We start from the raw sequence: 15,322 nt of genomic DNA on the forward strand, positions 1-15,322 counted from the left end.
AAAAAAAAATATGTCTCTATTCCCAATACCTTCCTATCGGAAACTTACTAGATAAGACTTTTGAACATAACAACACAAGAATTGTTATCTTCAGATAAAGGCCTCCTCCTCCCCTTCAGCCTTGCCTCTCCATCTCCAAAATTGGTGTCTTTACCAATCTTATGTGTCACTTATTGTAAATAGCAGCAAATACTATAGTTCCTATAGCCTAGGACCTTATAATCCTGAAATCCAGTCAGTACAGAATTCTTAAAAAAATAGTTTCAAACCCCTGGCTATCAGATATCACATACTACTCTGGTACATAGAAGTAGAGACTGGTGACAAATTTACCAAAATCAAGTCCCTGTGGAGTCACTGGTTTCAAAGACTAAAAAAACACAGTGAACACCATCACTAAAATCAAATCAGATGACTTCCTAACCAGCAAATGGCGCCATACTATGACACCTACACAGAATTTTGAAAAAAGCAGACCTCTTTATTCCCAATACCTTTAAAGGTTATTGGTCTGTGGTATTTCTCCAAAACAAACATGATACCATCTCAGATCACACAATTTTACCTTGAGAGAGAGGAGCAATAACATAAGCATTACATCTCTCTTTATTGCCCTGACCAAATCCAGCTAAAGGGACCTACCCTAAGTTATTCCACTTCACATGAAGCACCAATATCCAAGGAGGGCCCAGCAACTGAACCAAACAAACCACTTCTGACCAGACATCTCCATTGGAAATTAGATGAACATAATGGAAATGACACAGTGATATTATAGCAATCTCACCATATTACCAATGTAACTATAATGATTTGAGGTACATCTAACTTCAATGTAACAGAATAACATATAAAATATAGTAAAAGAATCTAGATAAAATCTCCATGATTATACACAGCCAATCAAAATCAAATGAGAGTACAACATTAACATGAAATGTGTGCAAGTATAAAACAAAATTGAAAACTATACCAAAAAATTTCCAACTTTTTTACAATAAACAGGAAAACACAGAATTAATTCACCCAGAAGTGTATACCCCTTTACAAGCACTTTTTTTTACAAAATGTATTGATTCTATAGTACAACACATGATAGCTACGCATTGGAAAACGTACAAGGTCTGGATATCCTAAGTCTACACAATTTATCATCACACCAAAGCTCTCAAAATCTGCTTCAGTCCTGGTTCTTTATCTGAACCTATGGCACCACTACAGGCATTGGCTTTAAGCCCAATATACATATGAGTCTCCAAACATTTGTAAAACAGCTCTTGGAATATTAGGTGAGTAAATAATGCTACTTCTATTATATTTGTCAGATAGTGGGTACATGAAGAATTTGGAAAAAAAGATAGCGAGCTATGGGAAACTTACTAGATAAGACTTTTGAACATAACAACACAAGAATTGTTATCTTCAAATAAAGGCCTCCTCCTCCCCTTCAGCGTTTCCTCTCCATCTCAAAAATTGGTGTCTTTACCAATTCTTTGCGTTACTTATTATAAAAATCAGCAGACAGTAAAGTTCCCATAGCCTAAGACCTCATCATCCAGGAAACCAGTCAGTCCAGAATTCTTAAAAAAATAGTTTCAAATCCCTGCCTATGAGATATCACATACTACTCTGGGACAAATAAGTAGAGACTGGTGGCAAATTTAATCAAAAAACAAGCCCCTATGGAGTCACTGGCTTCAAAGACTAAAATAACATAATGAACACCCTCATGTAAAATAAACTTATATGACTTCCTAACAAGCAAATGGTGCCATACCACGACACCTACATGGAATTTTGAAAAAAAAATATGTCTCTATTCCCAATACCTTCCTATGGGAAACTTACTAGATAAGACTTTTGAACATAACAACACAAGAATTGTTATGTTCAAATAAAGGCCTCCTCCTCCCCTTCAGCCTTGCCTCTCCATCTCCAAAATTGGTGTCTTTACCAATCTTATGTGTCACTTATTGTAAATAGCAGCAAATACTAAAGTTCCTATAGCCTAGGACCTCATAATCCGGAAATCCAGACAGTACAGAATTCTTAAAAAAATAGTTTCAAACCCCAGGCTATCAGATATCACATACTACTCTGGTACACAGAAGTAGAGACTGATGACAAATTTACCAAAACCAAGTCCCTGTGGAGTCACTGGTTTCAAAGACTAAAAAAACACAGTGAACACCATCACTAAAATCAAATCAGATGACTTCCTAACCAGCAAATGGCGCCATACTATGACACCTACACAGAATTTTGAAAAAAGCAGACCTCTTTATTCCCAATACCTTTCAAAGTTATTGGTCTGTGGTATTTCTCCAAAACAAACCTGATACCATCTCAGACCACACAATTTTACCTTGAGAGAGAGGAGCAATAACATAAGCATTACATCTCTCTTTATTGCCCTGACCAAATCCAGCTAAAGGGACCTACCCTAAGTTATTCCACTTCACATGAAGCACCAATATCCAAGGAGGGCCCAGCAACTGAACCAAACAAAAGACTTCTGACCAGACATCTCCATTGGAAATTAGATGAACATAATGGAAATGACACAGTGATATGATAGCAATCTCACCATATTACCAATGTAACTATAATGATTTGAGGTACATCTAACTTCAATGTAACAGAATAACATATAAACTATAGTAAAAGAATCTAGATAAAATCTCCATGATTATACACAGCCAATCAAAATCAAATGAGAGTACAACATTATCATGAAATGTGTGCAAGTATAAAACAAAATTGAAAACGATACCAAAAAATCCCAACTTTTTTACAGTAAACAGGAAAACACAGAATTAATTCACCCAGAAGTGTATACCCCTTTACAAGCACTTTTTTTTTTACAAAATGTATTGATTCTATAGTACAACACATGATAGCTACGCATTGGAAAACGTACAAGGTCTGGATATCCTAAGTCTACACAATTTATCATCACACAAAAGCTCTCAAAATCTGCTTCAGTCCTGGTTCTTTATCTAAACCTATGGCACCACTACAGGCATTGGCTTTAAGCCCAATATACATATGAGTCTCCAACCATTTGTAAAACAGCTCTTGGAATATTAGGTGAGTAAATAATGCTACTTCTATTATATTTGTCAGATAGTGGGTACATGAAGAATTTGGAAAAAAAGATAGCGAGCTATGGGAAATTTACTAGATAAGACTTTTGAACATAACAACACAAGAATTGTTATCTTCAAATAAAGGCCTCCTCCTCCCCTTCAGCCTTTCCTCTCCATCTCCAAAATTGGTGTCTTTACTAATTATTTGCGTTACTTATTATAAAAATCAGCAGACAGTAAAGTTCCCATAGACTAAGACCTCATTATCCAGGAAACCAGTCAGTCCAGAATTCTTAAAAAAATTGTTTCAAATCCCTGCCTATGAGATATCACATACTACTCTGGGACAAATTAGTAGAGACTGGTGGCAAATTTAATCAAAAATCAAGTCCCTATGGAGTCACTGGCTTCAAAAACTAAAATAACATAATGAACACCATCATGTAAAATAAACTCATATGACTTCCTAACAAGCAAATGGTGCCATACCATGACACCTACATGGAATTTTGAAAAAAAAATATGTCTCCATTCCCAATACCTTCCTATGGGAAACTTACTAGATAAGACTTTTGAACATAACAACACAAGAATTGTTGTGTTCAAATAAAGGCCTCCTCCTCCCCTTCAGCCTTTCCTCTCCATCTCCAAAATTGGTGTCTTTACCAATCTTTTGTGTCACTTATTGTAAATAGCAGCAAATACTAAAGTTCCTATAGCCTAGGACCTCCTAATCCGGAAATCCAGTCAGTACAGAATTCTTAAAAAAATAGTTTCAAACCCCTGGCTATCAGAAATCACATACTACTCTGGTACACAGAAGTAGAGACTGGCGACAAATTTACCAAAACCAAGTCCCTGTGGAGTCACTGGTTTCAAAGACTAAAAAAACACAGTGAACACCATCACTAAAATCAAATCAGATGACTTCCTAACCAGCAAATGGTGCCATACTATGACACCTACACAGAATTTTGAAAAAAGCAGACCTCTTTATTCCCAATACCTTTCAAGGTTATTGGTCTGTGGTATTTCTCCAAAACAAACATGATACCATCTCAGACCACACAATTTTACCTTGAGAGAGAGGAACAATAACATAAGCATTACATCTCCTCTTTACTGCCCTGACCAAATCCAGCTAAAGGGACCTACCCTAAGTTATTCCACTTCACATGAAGCACCAATATCCAAGGAGGGCCCAGCAACTGAACCAAACAAACCACTTCTGACCAGACATCTCCATTGGAAATTAGATGAACATAATGGAAATGACACAGTGATATGATAGCAATCTCACCATATTACCAATGTAACTATAATGATTTGAGGTACATCTAACTTCAATGTAACAGAATAACATATAAAATATAGTAAAAGAATCTAGATAAAATCTCCATGATTATACACAGCCAATCAAAATCAAATGAGAGTACAACATTAACATGAAATGTGTGCAAGTATAAAACAAAATTGAAAACTATACCAAAAAATCCCAACTTTTTTACAGTAAACAGGAAAACACAGAATTAATTCACCCAGAAGTGTATACCCCTTTACAAGCACTTTTTTTTACAAAATGTATTGATTCTATAGTACAACACATGATAGCTACGCATTGGAAAACGTACAAGGTCTGGATATCCTAAGTCTACACAATTTATCATCACACAAAAGCTCTCAAAATCTGCTTCAGTCCTGGTTCTTTATCTAAACCTATAGCACCACTACAGGCATTGGCTTTAAGCCCAATATACATATGAGTCTCCAACCATTTGTAAAACAGCTCTTGGAATATTAGGTGAGTAAATAATGCTACTTCTATTATATTTGTCAGATAGTGGGTACATGAAGAATTTGGAAAAAAAGATAGCGAGCTATGGGAAACTTAATAGATAAGACATTTGAACATAACAACACAAGAATTGTTATCTTCAAATAAAGGCCTCCTCCTCCCCTTCAGCCTTTCCTCTCCATCTCCAAAATTGGTGTCTTTACCAATTCTTTGCGTTACTTATTATAAAAATCAGCAGACAGTAAAGTTCCCATAGCCTAAGACCTCATTATCCAGGAAATCAGTCAGTCCAGAATTCTTAAAAAAATTGTTTCAAATCCCTGCCTATGAGATATCACATTCTACTCTGGGACAAATTAGTAGAGACTGGTGGCAAATTTAATCAAAAAACAAGTCCCTATGGAGTCACTGGCTTCAAAGACTAAAATAACATAATGAACACCATCATGTAAAATAAACTCATATGACTTCCTAACAAGCAAATGGTGCCATACCACGACACCTACATGGAATTTTGAAAAAAAAATATGTCTCTATTCCCAATACCTTCCTATGGGAAACTTACTAGATAAGACTTTTGAACATAACAACACAAGAATTGTTATCTTCAGATAAAGGCCTCCTCCTCCCCTTCAGCCTTGCCTCTCCATCACCAAAATTGGTGTCTTTACCAATCTTATGTGTCACTTATTGTAAATAGCAGCAAATACTATAGTTCCTATAGCCTAGGACCTTATAATCCTGAAATCCAGTCAGTACAGAATTCTTAAAAAAATAGTTTCAAACCCCTGGCTATCAGATATCACATACTACTCTGGTACATAGAAGTAGAGACTGGTGACAAATTTACCAAAATCAAGTCCCTGTGGAGTCACTGGTTTCAAAGACTAAAAAAACACAGTGAACACCATCACTGAAATCAAATCAGATGACTTCCTAACCAGCAAATGGCGCCATACTATGACACCTACACAGAATTTTGAAAAAAGCAGACCTCTTTATTCCCAATACCTTTAAAGGTTATTGGTCTGTGGTATTTCTCCAAAACAAACATGATACCATCTCAGATCACACAATTTTACCTTGAGAGAGAGGAGCAATAACATAAGCATTACATCTCTCTTTATTGCCCTGACCAAATCCAGCTAAAGGGACCTACCCTAAGTTATTCCACTTCACATGAAGCACCAATATCCAAGGAGGGCCCAGCAACTGAACCAAACAAACCACTTCTGACCAGACATCTCCATTGGAAATTAGATGAACATAATGGAAATGACACAGTGATATTATAGCAATCTCACCATATTACCAATGTAACTATAATGATTTGAGGTACATCTAACTTCAATGTAACAGAATAACATATAAAATATAGTAAAAGAATCTAGATAAAATCTCCATGATTATACACAGCCAATCAAAATCAAATGAGAGTACAACATTAACATGAAATGTGTGCAAGTATAAAACAAAATTGAAAACTATACCAAAAAATTTCCAACTTTTTTACAATAAACAGGAAAACACAGAATTAATTCACCCAGAAGTGTATACCCCTTTACAAGCACTTTTTTTTACAAAATGTATTGATTCTATAGTACAACACATGATAGCTACGCATTGGAAAACGTACAAGGTCTGGATATCCTAAGTCTACACAATTTATCATCACACCAAAGCTCTCAAAATCTGCTTCAGTCCTGGTTCTTTATCTGAACCTATGGCACCACTACAGGCATTGGCTTTAAGCCCAATATACATATGAGTCTCCAAACATTTGTAAAACAGCTCTTGGAATATTAGGTGAGTAAATAATGCTACTTCTATTATATTTGTCAGATAGTGGGTACATGAAGAATTTGGAAAAAAAGATAGCGAGCTATGGGAAACTTACTAGATAAGACTTTTGAACATAACAACACAAGAATTGTTATCTTCAAATAAAGGCCTCCTCCTCCCCTTCAGCGTTTCCTCTCCATCTCAAAAATTGGTGTCTTTACCAATTCTTTGCGTTACTTATTATAAAAATCAGCAGACAGTAAAGTTCCCATAGCCTAAGACCTCATCATCCAGGAAACCAGTCAGTCCAGAATTCTTAAAAAAATAGTTTCAAATCCCTGCCTATGAGATATCACATACTACTCTGGGACAAATAAGTAGAGACTGGTGGCAAATTTAATCAAAAAACAAGCCCCTATGGAGTCACTGGCTTCAAAGACTAAAATAACATAATGAACACCATCATGTAAAATAAACCCATATGACTTCCTAACAAGCAAATGGTGCCATACCACGACACCTACATGGAATTTTGAAAAAAAAATATGTCTCTATTCCCAATACCTTCCTATGGGAAACTTACTAGATAAGACTTTTGAACATAACAACACAAGAATTGTTATGTTCAAATAAAGGCCTCCTCCTCCCCTTCAGCCTTGCCTCTCCATCTCCAAAATTGGTGTCTTTACCAATCTTATGTGTCACTTATTGTAAATAGCAGCAAATACTAAAGTTCCTATAGCCTAGGACCTCATAATCCGGAAATCCAGACAGTACAGAATTCTTAAAAAAATAGTTTCAAACCCCAGGCTATCAGATATCACATACTACTCTGGTACACAGAAGTAGAGACTGATGACAAATTTACCAAAACCAAGTCCCTGTGGAGTCACTGGTTTCAAAGACTAAAAAAACACAGTGAACACCATCACTAAAATCAAATCAGATGACTTCCTAACCAGCAAATGGCGCCATACTATGACACCTACACAGAATTTTGAAAAAAGCAGACCTCTTTATTCCCAATACCTTTCAAAGTTATTGGTCTGTGGTATTTCTCCAAAACAAACCTGATACCATCTCAGACCACACAATTTTACCTTGAGAGAGAGGAGCAATAACATAAGCATTACATCTCTCTTTATTGCCCTGACCAAATCCAGCTAAAGGGACCTACCCTAAGTTATTCCACTTCACATGAAGCACCAATATCCAAGGAGGGCCCAGCAACTGAACCAAACAAAAGACTTCTGACCAGACATCTCCATTGGAAATTAGATGAACATAATGGAAATGACACAGTGATATGATAGCAATCTCACCATATTACCAATGTAACTATAATGATTTGAGGTACATCTAACTTCAATGTAACAGAATAACATATAAACTATAGTAAAACAATCTAGATAAAATCTCCATGATTATACACAGCCAATCAAAATCAAATGAGAGTACAACATTATCATGAAATGTGTGCAAGTATAAAACAAAATTGAAAACGATACCAAAAAATCCCAACTTTTTTACAGTAAACAGGAAAACACAGAATTAATTCACCCAGAAGTGTATACCCCTTTACAAGCACTTTTTTTTTTCCAAAATGTATTGATTCTATAGTACAACACATGATAGCTACGCATTGGAAAACGTACAAGGTCTGGATATCCTAAGTCTACACAATTTATCATCACACAAAAGCTCTCAAAATCTGCTTCAGTCCTGGTTCTTTATCTAAACCTATGGCACCACTACAGGCATTGGCTTTAAGCCCAATATACATATGAGTCTCCAACCATTTGTAAAACAGCTCTTGGAATATTAGGTGAGTAAATAATGCTACTTCTATTATATTTGTCAGATAGTGGGTACATGAAGAATTTGGAAATAAAGATAGCGAGCTATGGGAAACTTACTAGATAAGACTTTTAAACATAACAACACAAGAATTGTTATCTTCAAATAAAGGCCTCCTCCTCCCCTTCAGCCTTTCCTCTCCATCTCCAAAATTGGTGTCTTTACCAATTCTTTGCGTTACTTATTATAAAAATCAGCAGACAGTAAAGTTCCCATAGCCTAAGACCTCACCATGGAGGAAACCAGTCAGTCCAGAATTCTTAAAAAAATAGTTTCAAATCCCTGCCTATGAGATATCACATACTACTCTGGGACAAATAAGTTGAGACTGGTGGAAATTTAATCAAAAAACAAGTCCCTATGGAGTCACTGGCTTCAAAGACTAAAATAACATAATGAACACCATCATGTAAAATAAACTCATATGACTTCCTAACAAGCAAATGGTGCCATACCACGACACCTACATGGAATTTTGAAAAAAAAATATGTCTCTATTCCCAATACCTTCCTATAGGAAACTTACTAGATAAGACTTTTGAACATAACAACACAAGAATTGTTATGTTCAAATAAAGGCCTCCTCCTCCCCTTCAGCCTTGCCTCTCCATCTCCAAAATTTGTGTCTTTACCAATTTTTTGTGTCACTTATTGTAAATAGCAGCAAATACTAAAGTTCCTATAGCCTAGGACCTCATAATCCGGAAATCCAGTCAGTACAGAATTCTTAAAAAAATAGTTTCAAACCCCTGGCTATCAGATATCACATACTACTCTGGTACACAGAAGTAGAGACTGGTGACAAATTTACCAAAACCAAGTCCCTGTGGAGTCACTGGTTTCAAAGACTAAAAAAACACAGTGAACACCATCACTAAAATCAAATCAGGTGACTTCCTAACCAGCAAATGGCGCCATACTATGACACCTACACAGAATTTTGAAAAAAGCAGACCTCTTTATTCCCAATACGTTTCAAGGTTATTGGTCTGTGGTATTTCTCCAAAACAAACCTGATACCATCTCAGACCACACAATTTTACCTTGAGAGAGAGGAGCAATAACATAAGCATTACATCTCTCTTTATTGCCCTGACCAAATCCAGCTAAAGGGACCTACCCTAAGTTATTCCACTTCACATGAAGCACCAATATCCAAGGAGGGCCCAGCAACTGAACCAAACAAACCACTTCTGACCAGACATCTCCATTGGAAATTAGATGAACATAATGGAAATGACACAGTGATATGATAGCAATCTCACCATATTACCAATGTAACTATAATGATTTGAGGTACATCTAACTTCAATGTAACAGAATAACATATAAAATATAGTAAAATAATCTAGATAAAATCTCCATGATTATACATAGCCAATCAAAATCAAATGAGAGTTCAACATTAACATGAAATGTGTGCAAGTATAAAACAAAATTGAAAACTATACCAAAAAATCCCAACTTTTTTACAATAAACAGGAAAACACAGAATTAATTCACCCAGAAGTGTATACCCCTATACAAGCACTTTTTTTTTTCCAAAATGTATTGATTCTATAGTACAACACATGATAGCTACGCATTGGAAAACGTACAAGGTCTGGATATCCTAAGTCTACACAATTTATCATCACACAAAAGCTCTCAAAATCTGCTTCAGTCCTGGTTCTTTATCTAAACCTATGGCACCACTACAGGCATTGGCTTTAAGCCCAATATACATATGAGTCTCCAACCATTTGTAAAACAGCTCTTGGAATATTAGGTGAGTAAATAATGCTACTTCTATTATATTTGTCAGATAGTGGGTACATGAAGAATTTGGAAATAAAGATAGCGAGCTATGGGAAACTTACTAGATAAGACTTTTAAACATAACAACACAAGAATTGTTATCTTCAAATAAAGGCCTCCTCCTCCCCTTCAGCCTTTCCTCTCCATCTCCAAAATTGGTGTCTTTACCAATTCTTTGCGTTACTTATTATAAAAATCAGCAGACAGTAAAGTTCCCATAGCCTAAGACCTCACCATGGAGGAAACCAGTCAGTCCAGAATTCTTAAAAAAATAGTTTCAAATCCCTGCCTATGAGATATCACATACTACTCTGGGACAAATAAGTATAGACTGGTGGAAATTTAATCAAAAAACAAGTCCCTATGGAGTCACTGGCTTCAAAGACTAAAATAACATAATGAACACCATCATGTAAAATAAACTCATATGACTTCCTAACAAGCAAATGGTGCCATACCACGACACCTACATGGAATTTTGAAAAAAAAATATGTCTCTATTCCCAATACCTTCCTATAGGAAACTTACTAGATAAGACTTTTGAACATAACAACACAAGAATTGTTATGTTCAAATAAAGGCCTCCTCCTCCCCTTCAGCCTTGCCTCTCCATCTCCAAAATTTGTGTCTTTACCAATTTTTTGTGTCACTTATTGTAAATAGCAGCAAATACTAAAGTTCCTATAGCCTAGGACCTCATAATCCGGAAATCCAGTCAGTACAGAATTCTTAAAAAAATAGTTTCAAACCCCTGGCTATCAGATATCACATACTACTCTGGTACACAGAAGTAGAGACTGGTGACAAATTTACCAAAACCAAGTCCCTGTGGAGTCACTGGTTTCAAAGACTAAAAAAACACAGTGAACACCATCACTAAAATCAAATCAGGTGACTTCCTAACCAGCAAATGGCGCCATACTATGACACCTACACAGAATTTTGAAAAAAGCAGACCTCTTTATTCCCAATACCTTTCAAGGTTATTGGTCTGTGGTATTTCTCCAAAACAAACCTGATACCATCTCAGACCACACAATTTTACCTTGAGAGAGAGGAGCAATAACATAAGCATTACATCTCTCTTTATTGCCCTGACCAAATCCAGCTAAAGGGACCTACCCTAAGTTATTCCACTTCACATGAAGCACCAATATCCAAGGAGGGCCCAGCAACTGAACCAAACAAACCACTTCTGACCAGACATCTCCATTGGAAATTAGATGAACATAATGGAAATGACACAGTGATATGATAGCAATCTCACCATATTACCAATGTAACTATAATGATTTGAGGTACATCTAACTTCAATGTAACAGAATAACATATAAAATATAGTAAAATAATCTAGATAAAATCTCCATGATTATACACAGCCAATCAAAATCAAATGAGAGTACAACATAAACATGAAATGTGTGCAAGTATAAAACAAAATTGAAAACTATACCAAAAAATCCCAACTTTTTTACAGTAAACAGGAAAACACAGAATTAATTCACCCAGAAGTGTATACCCCTTTACAAGCACTTTTTTTTTAATAAAATGTATTGATTCTATAGTACAACACATGATAGCTACGCATTGGAAAACGTACAAGGTCTGGATATCCTAAGTCTACACAATTTATCATCACACAAAAGCTCTCAAAATCTGCTTCAGTCCTGGTTCTTTATCTAAACCTATGGCACCACTACAGGCATTGGCTATAAGCCCAATATACATATGAGTCTCCAACCATTTGTAAAACAGCTCTTGGTATATTAGGTGAGTAAATAATGCTACTTCTATTATATTTGTCAGATAGTGGGTACATGAAGAATTTGAAAAAAAATATAGCGAGCTATGGGAAACTTACTAGATAAGACTTTTGAACATAACACAAGAATTGTTATCTTCAAATAAAGGCCTCCTACTCCCCTTCAGCCTTTCCTCTCCATCTCCAAAATTGGTGTCTTTACCAATTCTTTGCGTTACTTATTATAAAAATCAGCAGACAGTAAAGTTCCCATAGCCTAAGACCTCATCATCCAGGAAACCAGTCAGTCCAGAATTCTTAAAAAAATAGTTTCAAATCCCTGCCTATGAGATATCACATACTACTCTGGGACAAATAAGTAGAGACTGGTGGCAAATGTAATCAAAAAACAAGTCCCTATGGAGTCACTGGCTTCAGAGACTAAAATAACATAATGAACACCATCATGTAAAATAAACTCATATGACTTCCTAACAAGCAAATGGTGCCATACCACGACACCTACATGGAATTTTGAAAAAAAAAATATGTCTCTATTCCCAATACCTTTCTATGGGAAACTTACTAGATAAGACTTTTGAACATACCAACACAAGAATTGTTGTCTTCAAATAAAGGCCTCCTCCTCCCCTTCAGCCTTGCCTCTCCATCTCCAAAATTGGTGTCTTTACCAATCTTATGTGTCACTTATTGTAAATAGCAGCAAATACTAAAGTTCCTATAGCCTAGGACCTCATAATCCGGAAATCCAGTCAGTACAGAATTCTTAAAAAAATAGTTTCAAACCCCTGGCTATCAGATATCACATACTACTCTGGTACACAGAAGTAGAGACTGGTGACAAATTTACCAAAACCAAGTCCCTGTGGAGTCACTAGTTTCAAAGACTAAAAAAACACAGTGAACACCATCACTAAAATCAAATCAGATGACTTCCTAACCAGCAAATGGCGCCATACTATGACACCTACACAGAATTTTGAAAAAAGCAGACCTCTTTATTCCCATTACCTTTCAAGTTTATTGGTCTGTGGTATTTCTCCAAAACAAACATGATACCATCTCAAACCACACAATTTTACCTTGAGAGAGAGGAGCAATAACATAAGCATTACATCTCTCTTTATTGCCCTGACCAAATCCAGCTAAAGGGACCTACCCTAAGTTATTCCACTTCACATGAAGCACCAATATCCATGGAGAGCCCAGCAACTGAACCAAACAAACCACTTCTGACCAGACATCTCCATTGGAAATTAGATGAACATAATGGAAATGACACAGTGATATGATAGCAATCTCACCATATTACTAATGTAACTATAATGATTTGAGGTACATCTAACTTCAATGTAACAGAATAACATATAAAATATAGTAAAAGAATCTAGATAAAATCTCCATGATTATACACAGCCAATCAAAATCAAATGAGAGTACAACATTAACATGAAATGTGTGAAAGTATAAAACAAAATTGAAAACTATACCAAAAAATGTCCAACTTTTTTACAATAAACAGGAAAACACAGAATTAATTCACCCAGAAGTGTATACCCCTTTACAAGCACTTTTTTTTACAAAATGTATTGATTCTATAGTACAACACATGATAGCTACGCATTGGAAAACGTACAAGGTCTGGATATCCTAAGTCTACACAATTTATCATCACACAAAAGCTCTCAAAATCTGCTTCAGTCCTGGTTCTTTATCTAAACCTATGGCACCACTACAGGCATTGGCTTTAAGCCCAATATACATATGAGTCTCCAACCATTTGTAAAACAGCTCTTGGTATATTAGGTGAGTAAATAATGCTACTTCAATTATATTTGTCAGATAGTGGGTACATGAATAATTTGGAAAAAAAGATAGCGAGCTATGGGAAACTTACTAGATAAGACTTTTGAACATAACAACACAAGAATTGTTATCTTCAAATAAAGGCCTCCTCCTCCCCTTCAGCCTTGCCTCTCCATCTCCAAAATTGGTGTCTTTACCAATCTTATGTGTCACTTATTGTAAATAGCAGCAAATACTAAAGTTCCTATAGCCTAGGACCTCATAATCCGGAAATCCAGTCAGTACAGAATTCTTTAAAAAATTGTTTCAAACCCCTGGCTATCAGATATCACATACTACTCTGGTACACAGAAGTAGAGACTGGTGACAAATTTACCAAAACCAAGTCCCTGTGGAGTCACTGGTTTCAAAGACTAAAAAAACACAGTGAACACCATCACTAAAATCAAATCAGATGACTTCCTAACCAGCAAATGGCGCCATACTATGACACCTACACAGAATTTTGAAAAAAGCAGACCTCTTTATTCCCAATACCTTTCAAGGTTATTGGTCTGTGGTATTTCTCCAAAACAAACATGATACCATCTCAGACCACAAAATTTTACCTTGAGAGAGAGGAGCAATAACATAAGCATTACATCTCTCTTTATTGCCCTGACCAAATCCAGCTAAAGGGACCTACCCTAAGTAATTCCACTTCACATGAAGCACCAATATCCAAGGAGGGCCCAGCAACTGAACCAAACAAACCACTTCTGACCAGACATCTCCATTGGAAATTAGATGAACATAATGGAAATGACACAGTGATATGATAGCAATCTCACCATATTACTAATGTAACTATAATGATTTGAGGTACATCTAACTTCAATGTAACAGAATAACATATAAAATATAGTAAAAGAATCTAGATAAAATCTCCATGATTATACACAGCCAATCAAAATCAAATGAGAGTACAACATTAACATGAAATGTGTGAAAGTATAAAACAAAATTGAAAACTATACCAAAAAATGTCCAACTTTTTTACAATAAACAGGAAAACACAGAATTAATTCACCCAGAAGTGTATACCCCTTTACAAGCACTTTTTTTTACAAAATGTATTGATTCTATAGTACAACACATGATAGCTACGCATTGGAAAACGTACAAGGTCTGGATATCCTAAGTCTACACAATTTATCATCACACAAAAGCTCTCAAAATCTGCTTCAGTCCTGGTTCTTTATCTAAACCTATGGCACCACTACAGGCATTGGCTTTAAGCCCAATATACATATGAGTCTCCAACCATTTGTAAAACAGCTCTTGGTATATTAGGTGAGTAAATAATGCTACTTCAATTATATTTGTCAGATAGTGGGTACATGAATAATTTGGAAAAAAAGATAGCGAGCTATGGGAAACTTACTAGATAAGAC

The sequence above is a fragment of the Rhinoderma darwinii genome, chromosome 2, assembly GCF_050947455.1.
Source record: "Rhinoderma darwinii isolate aRhiDar2 chromosome 2, aRhiDar2.hap1, whole genome shotgun sequence".
NCBI lineage: Eukaryota > Metazoa > Chordata > Amphibia > Anura > Rhinodermatidae > Rhinoderma > Rhinoderma darwinii.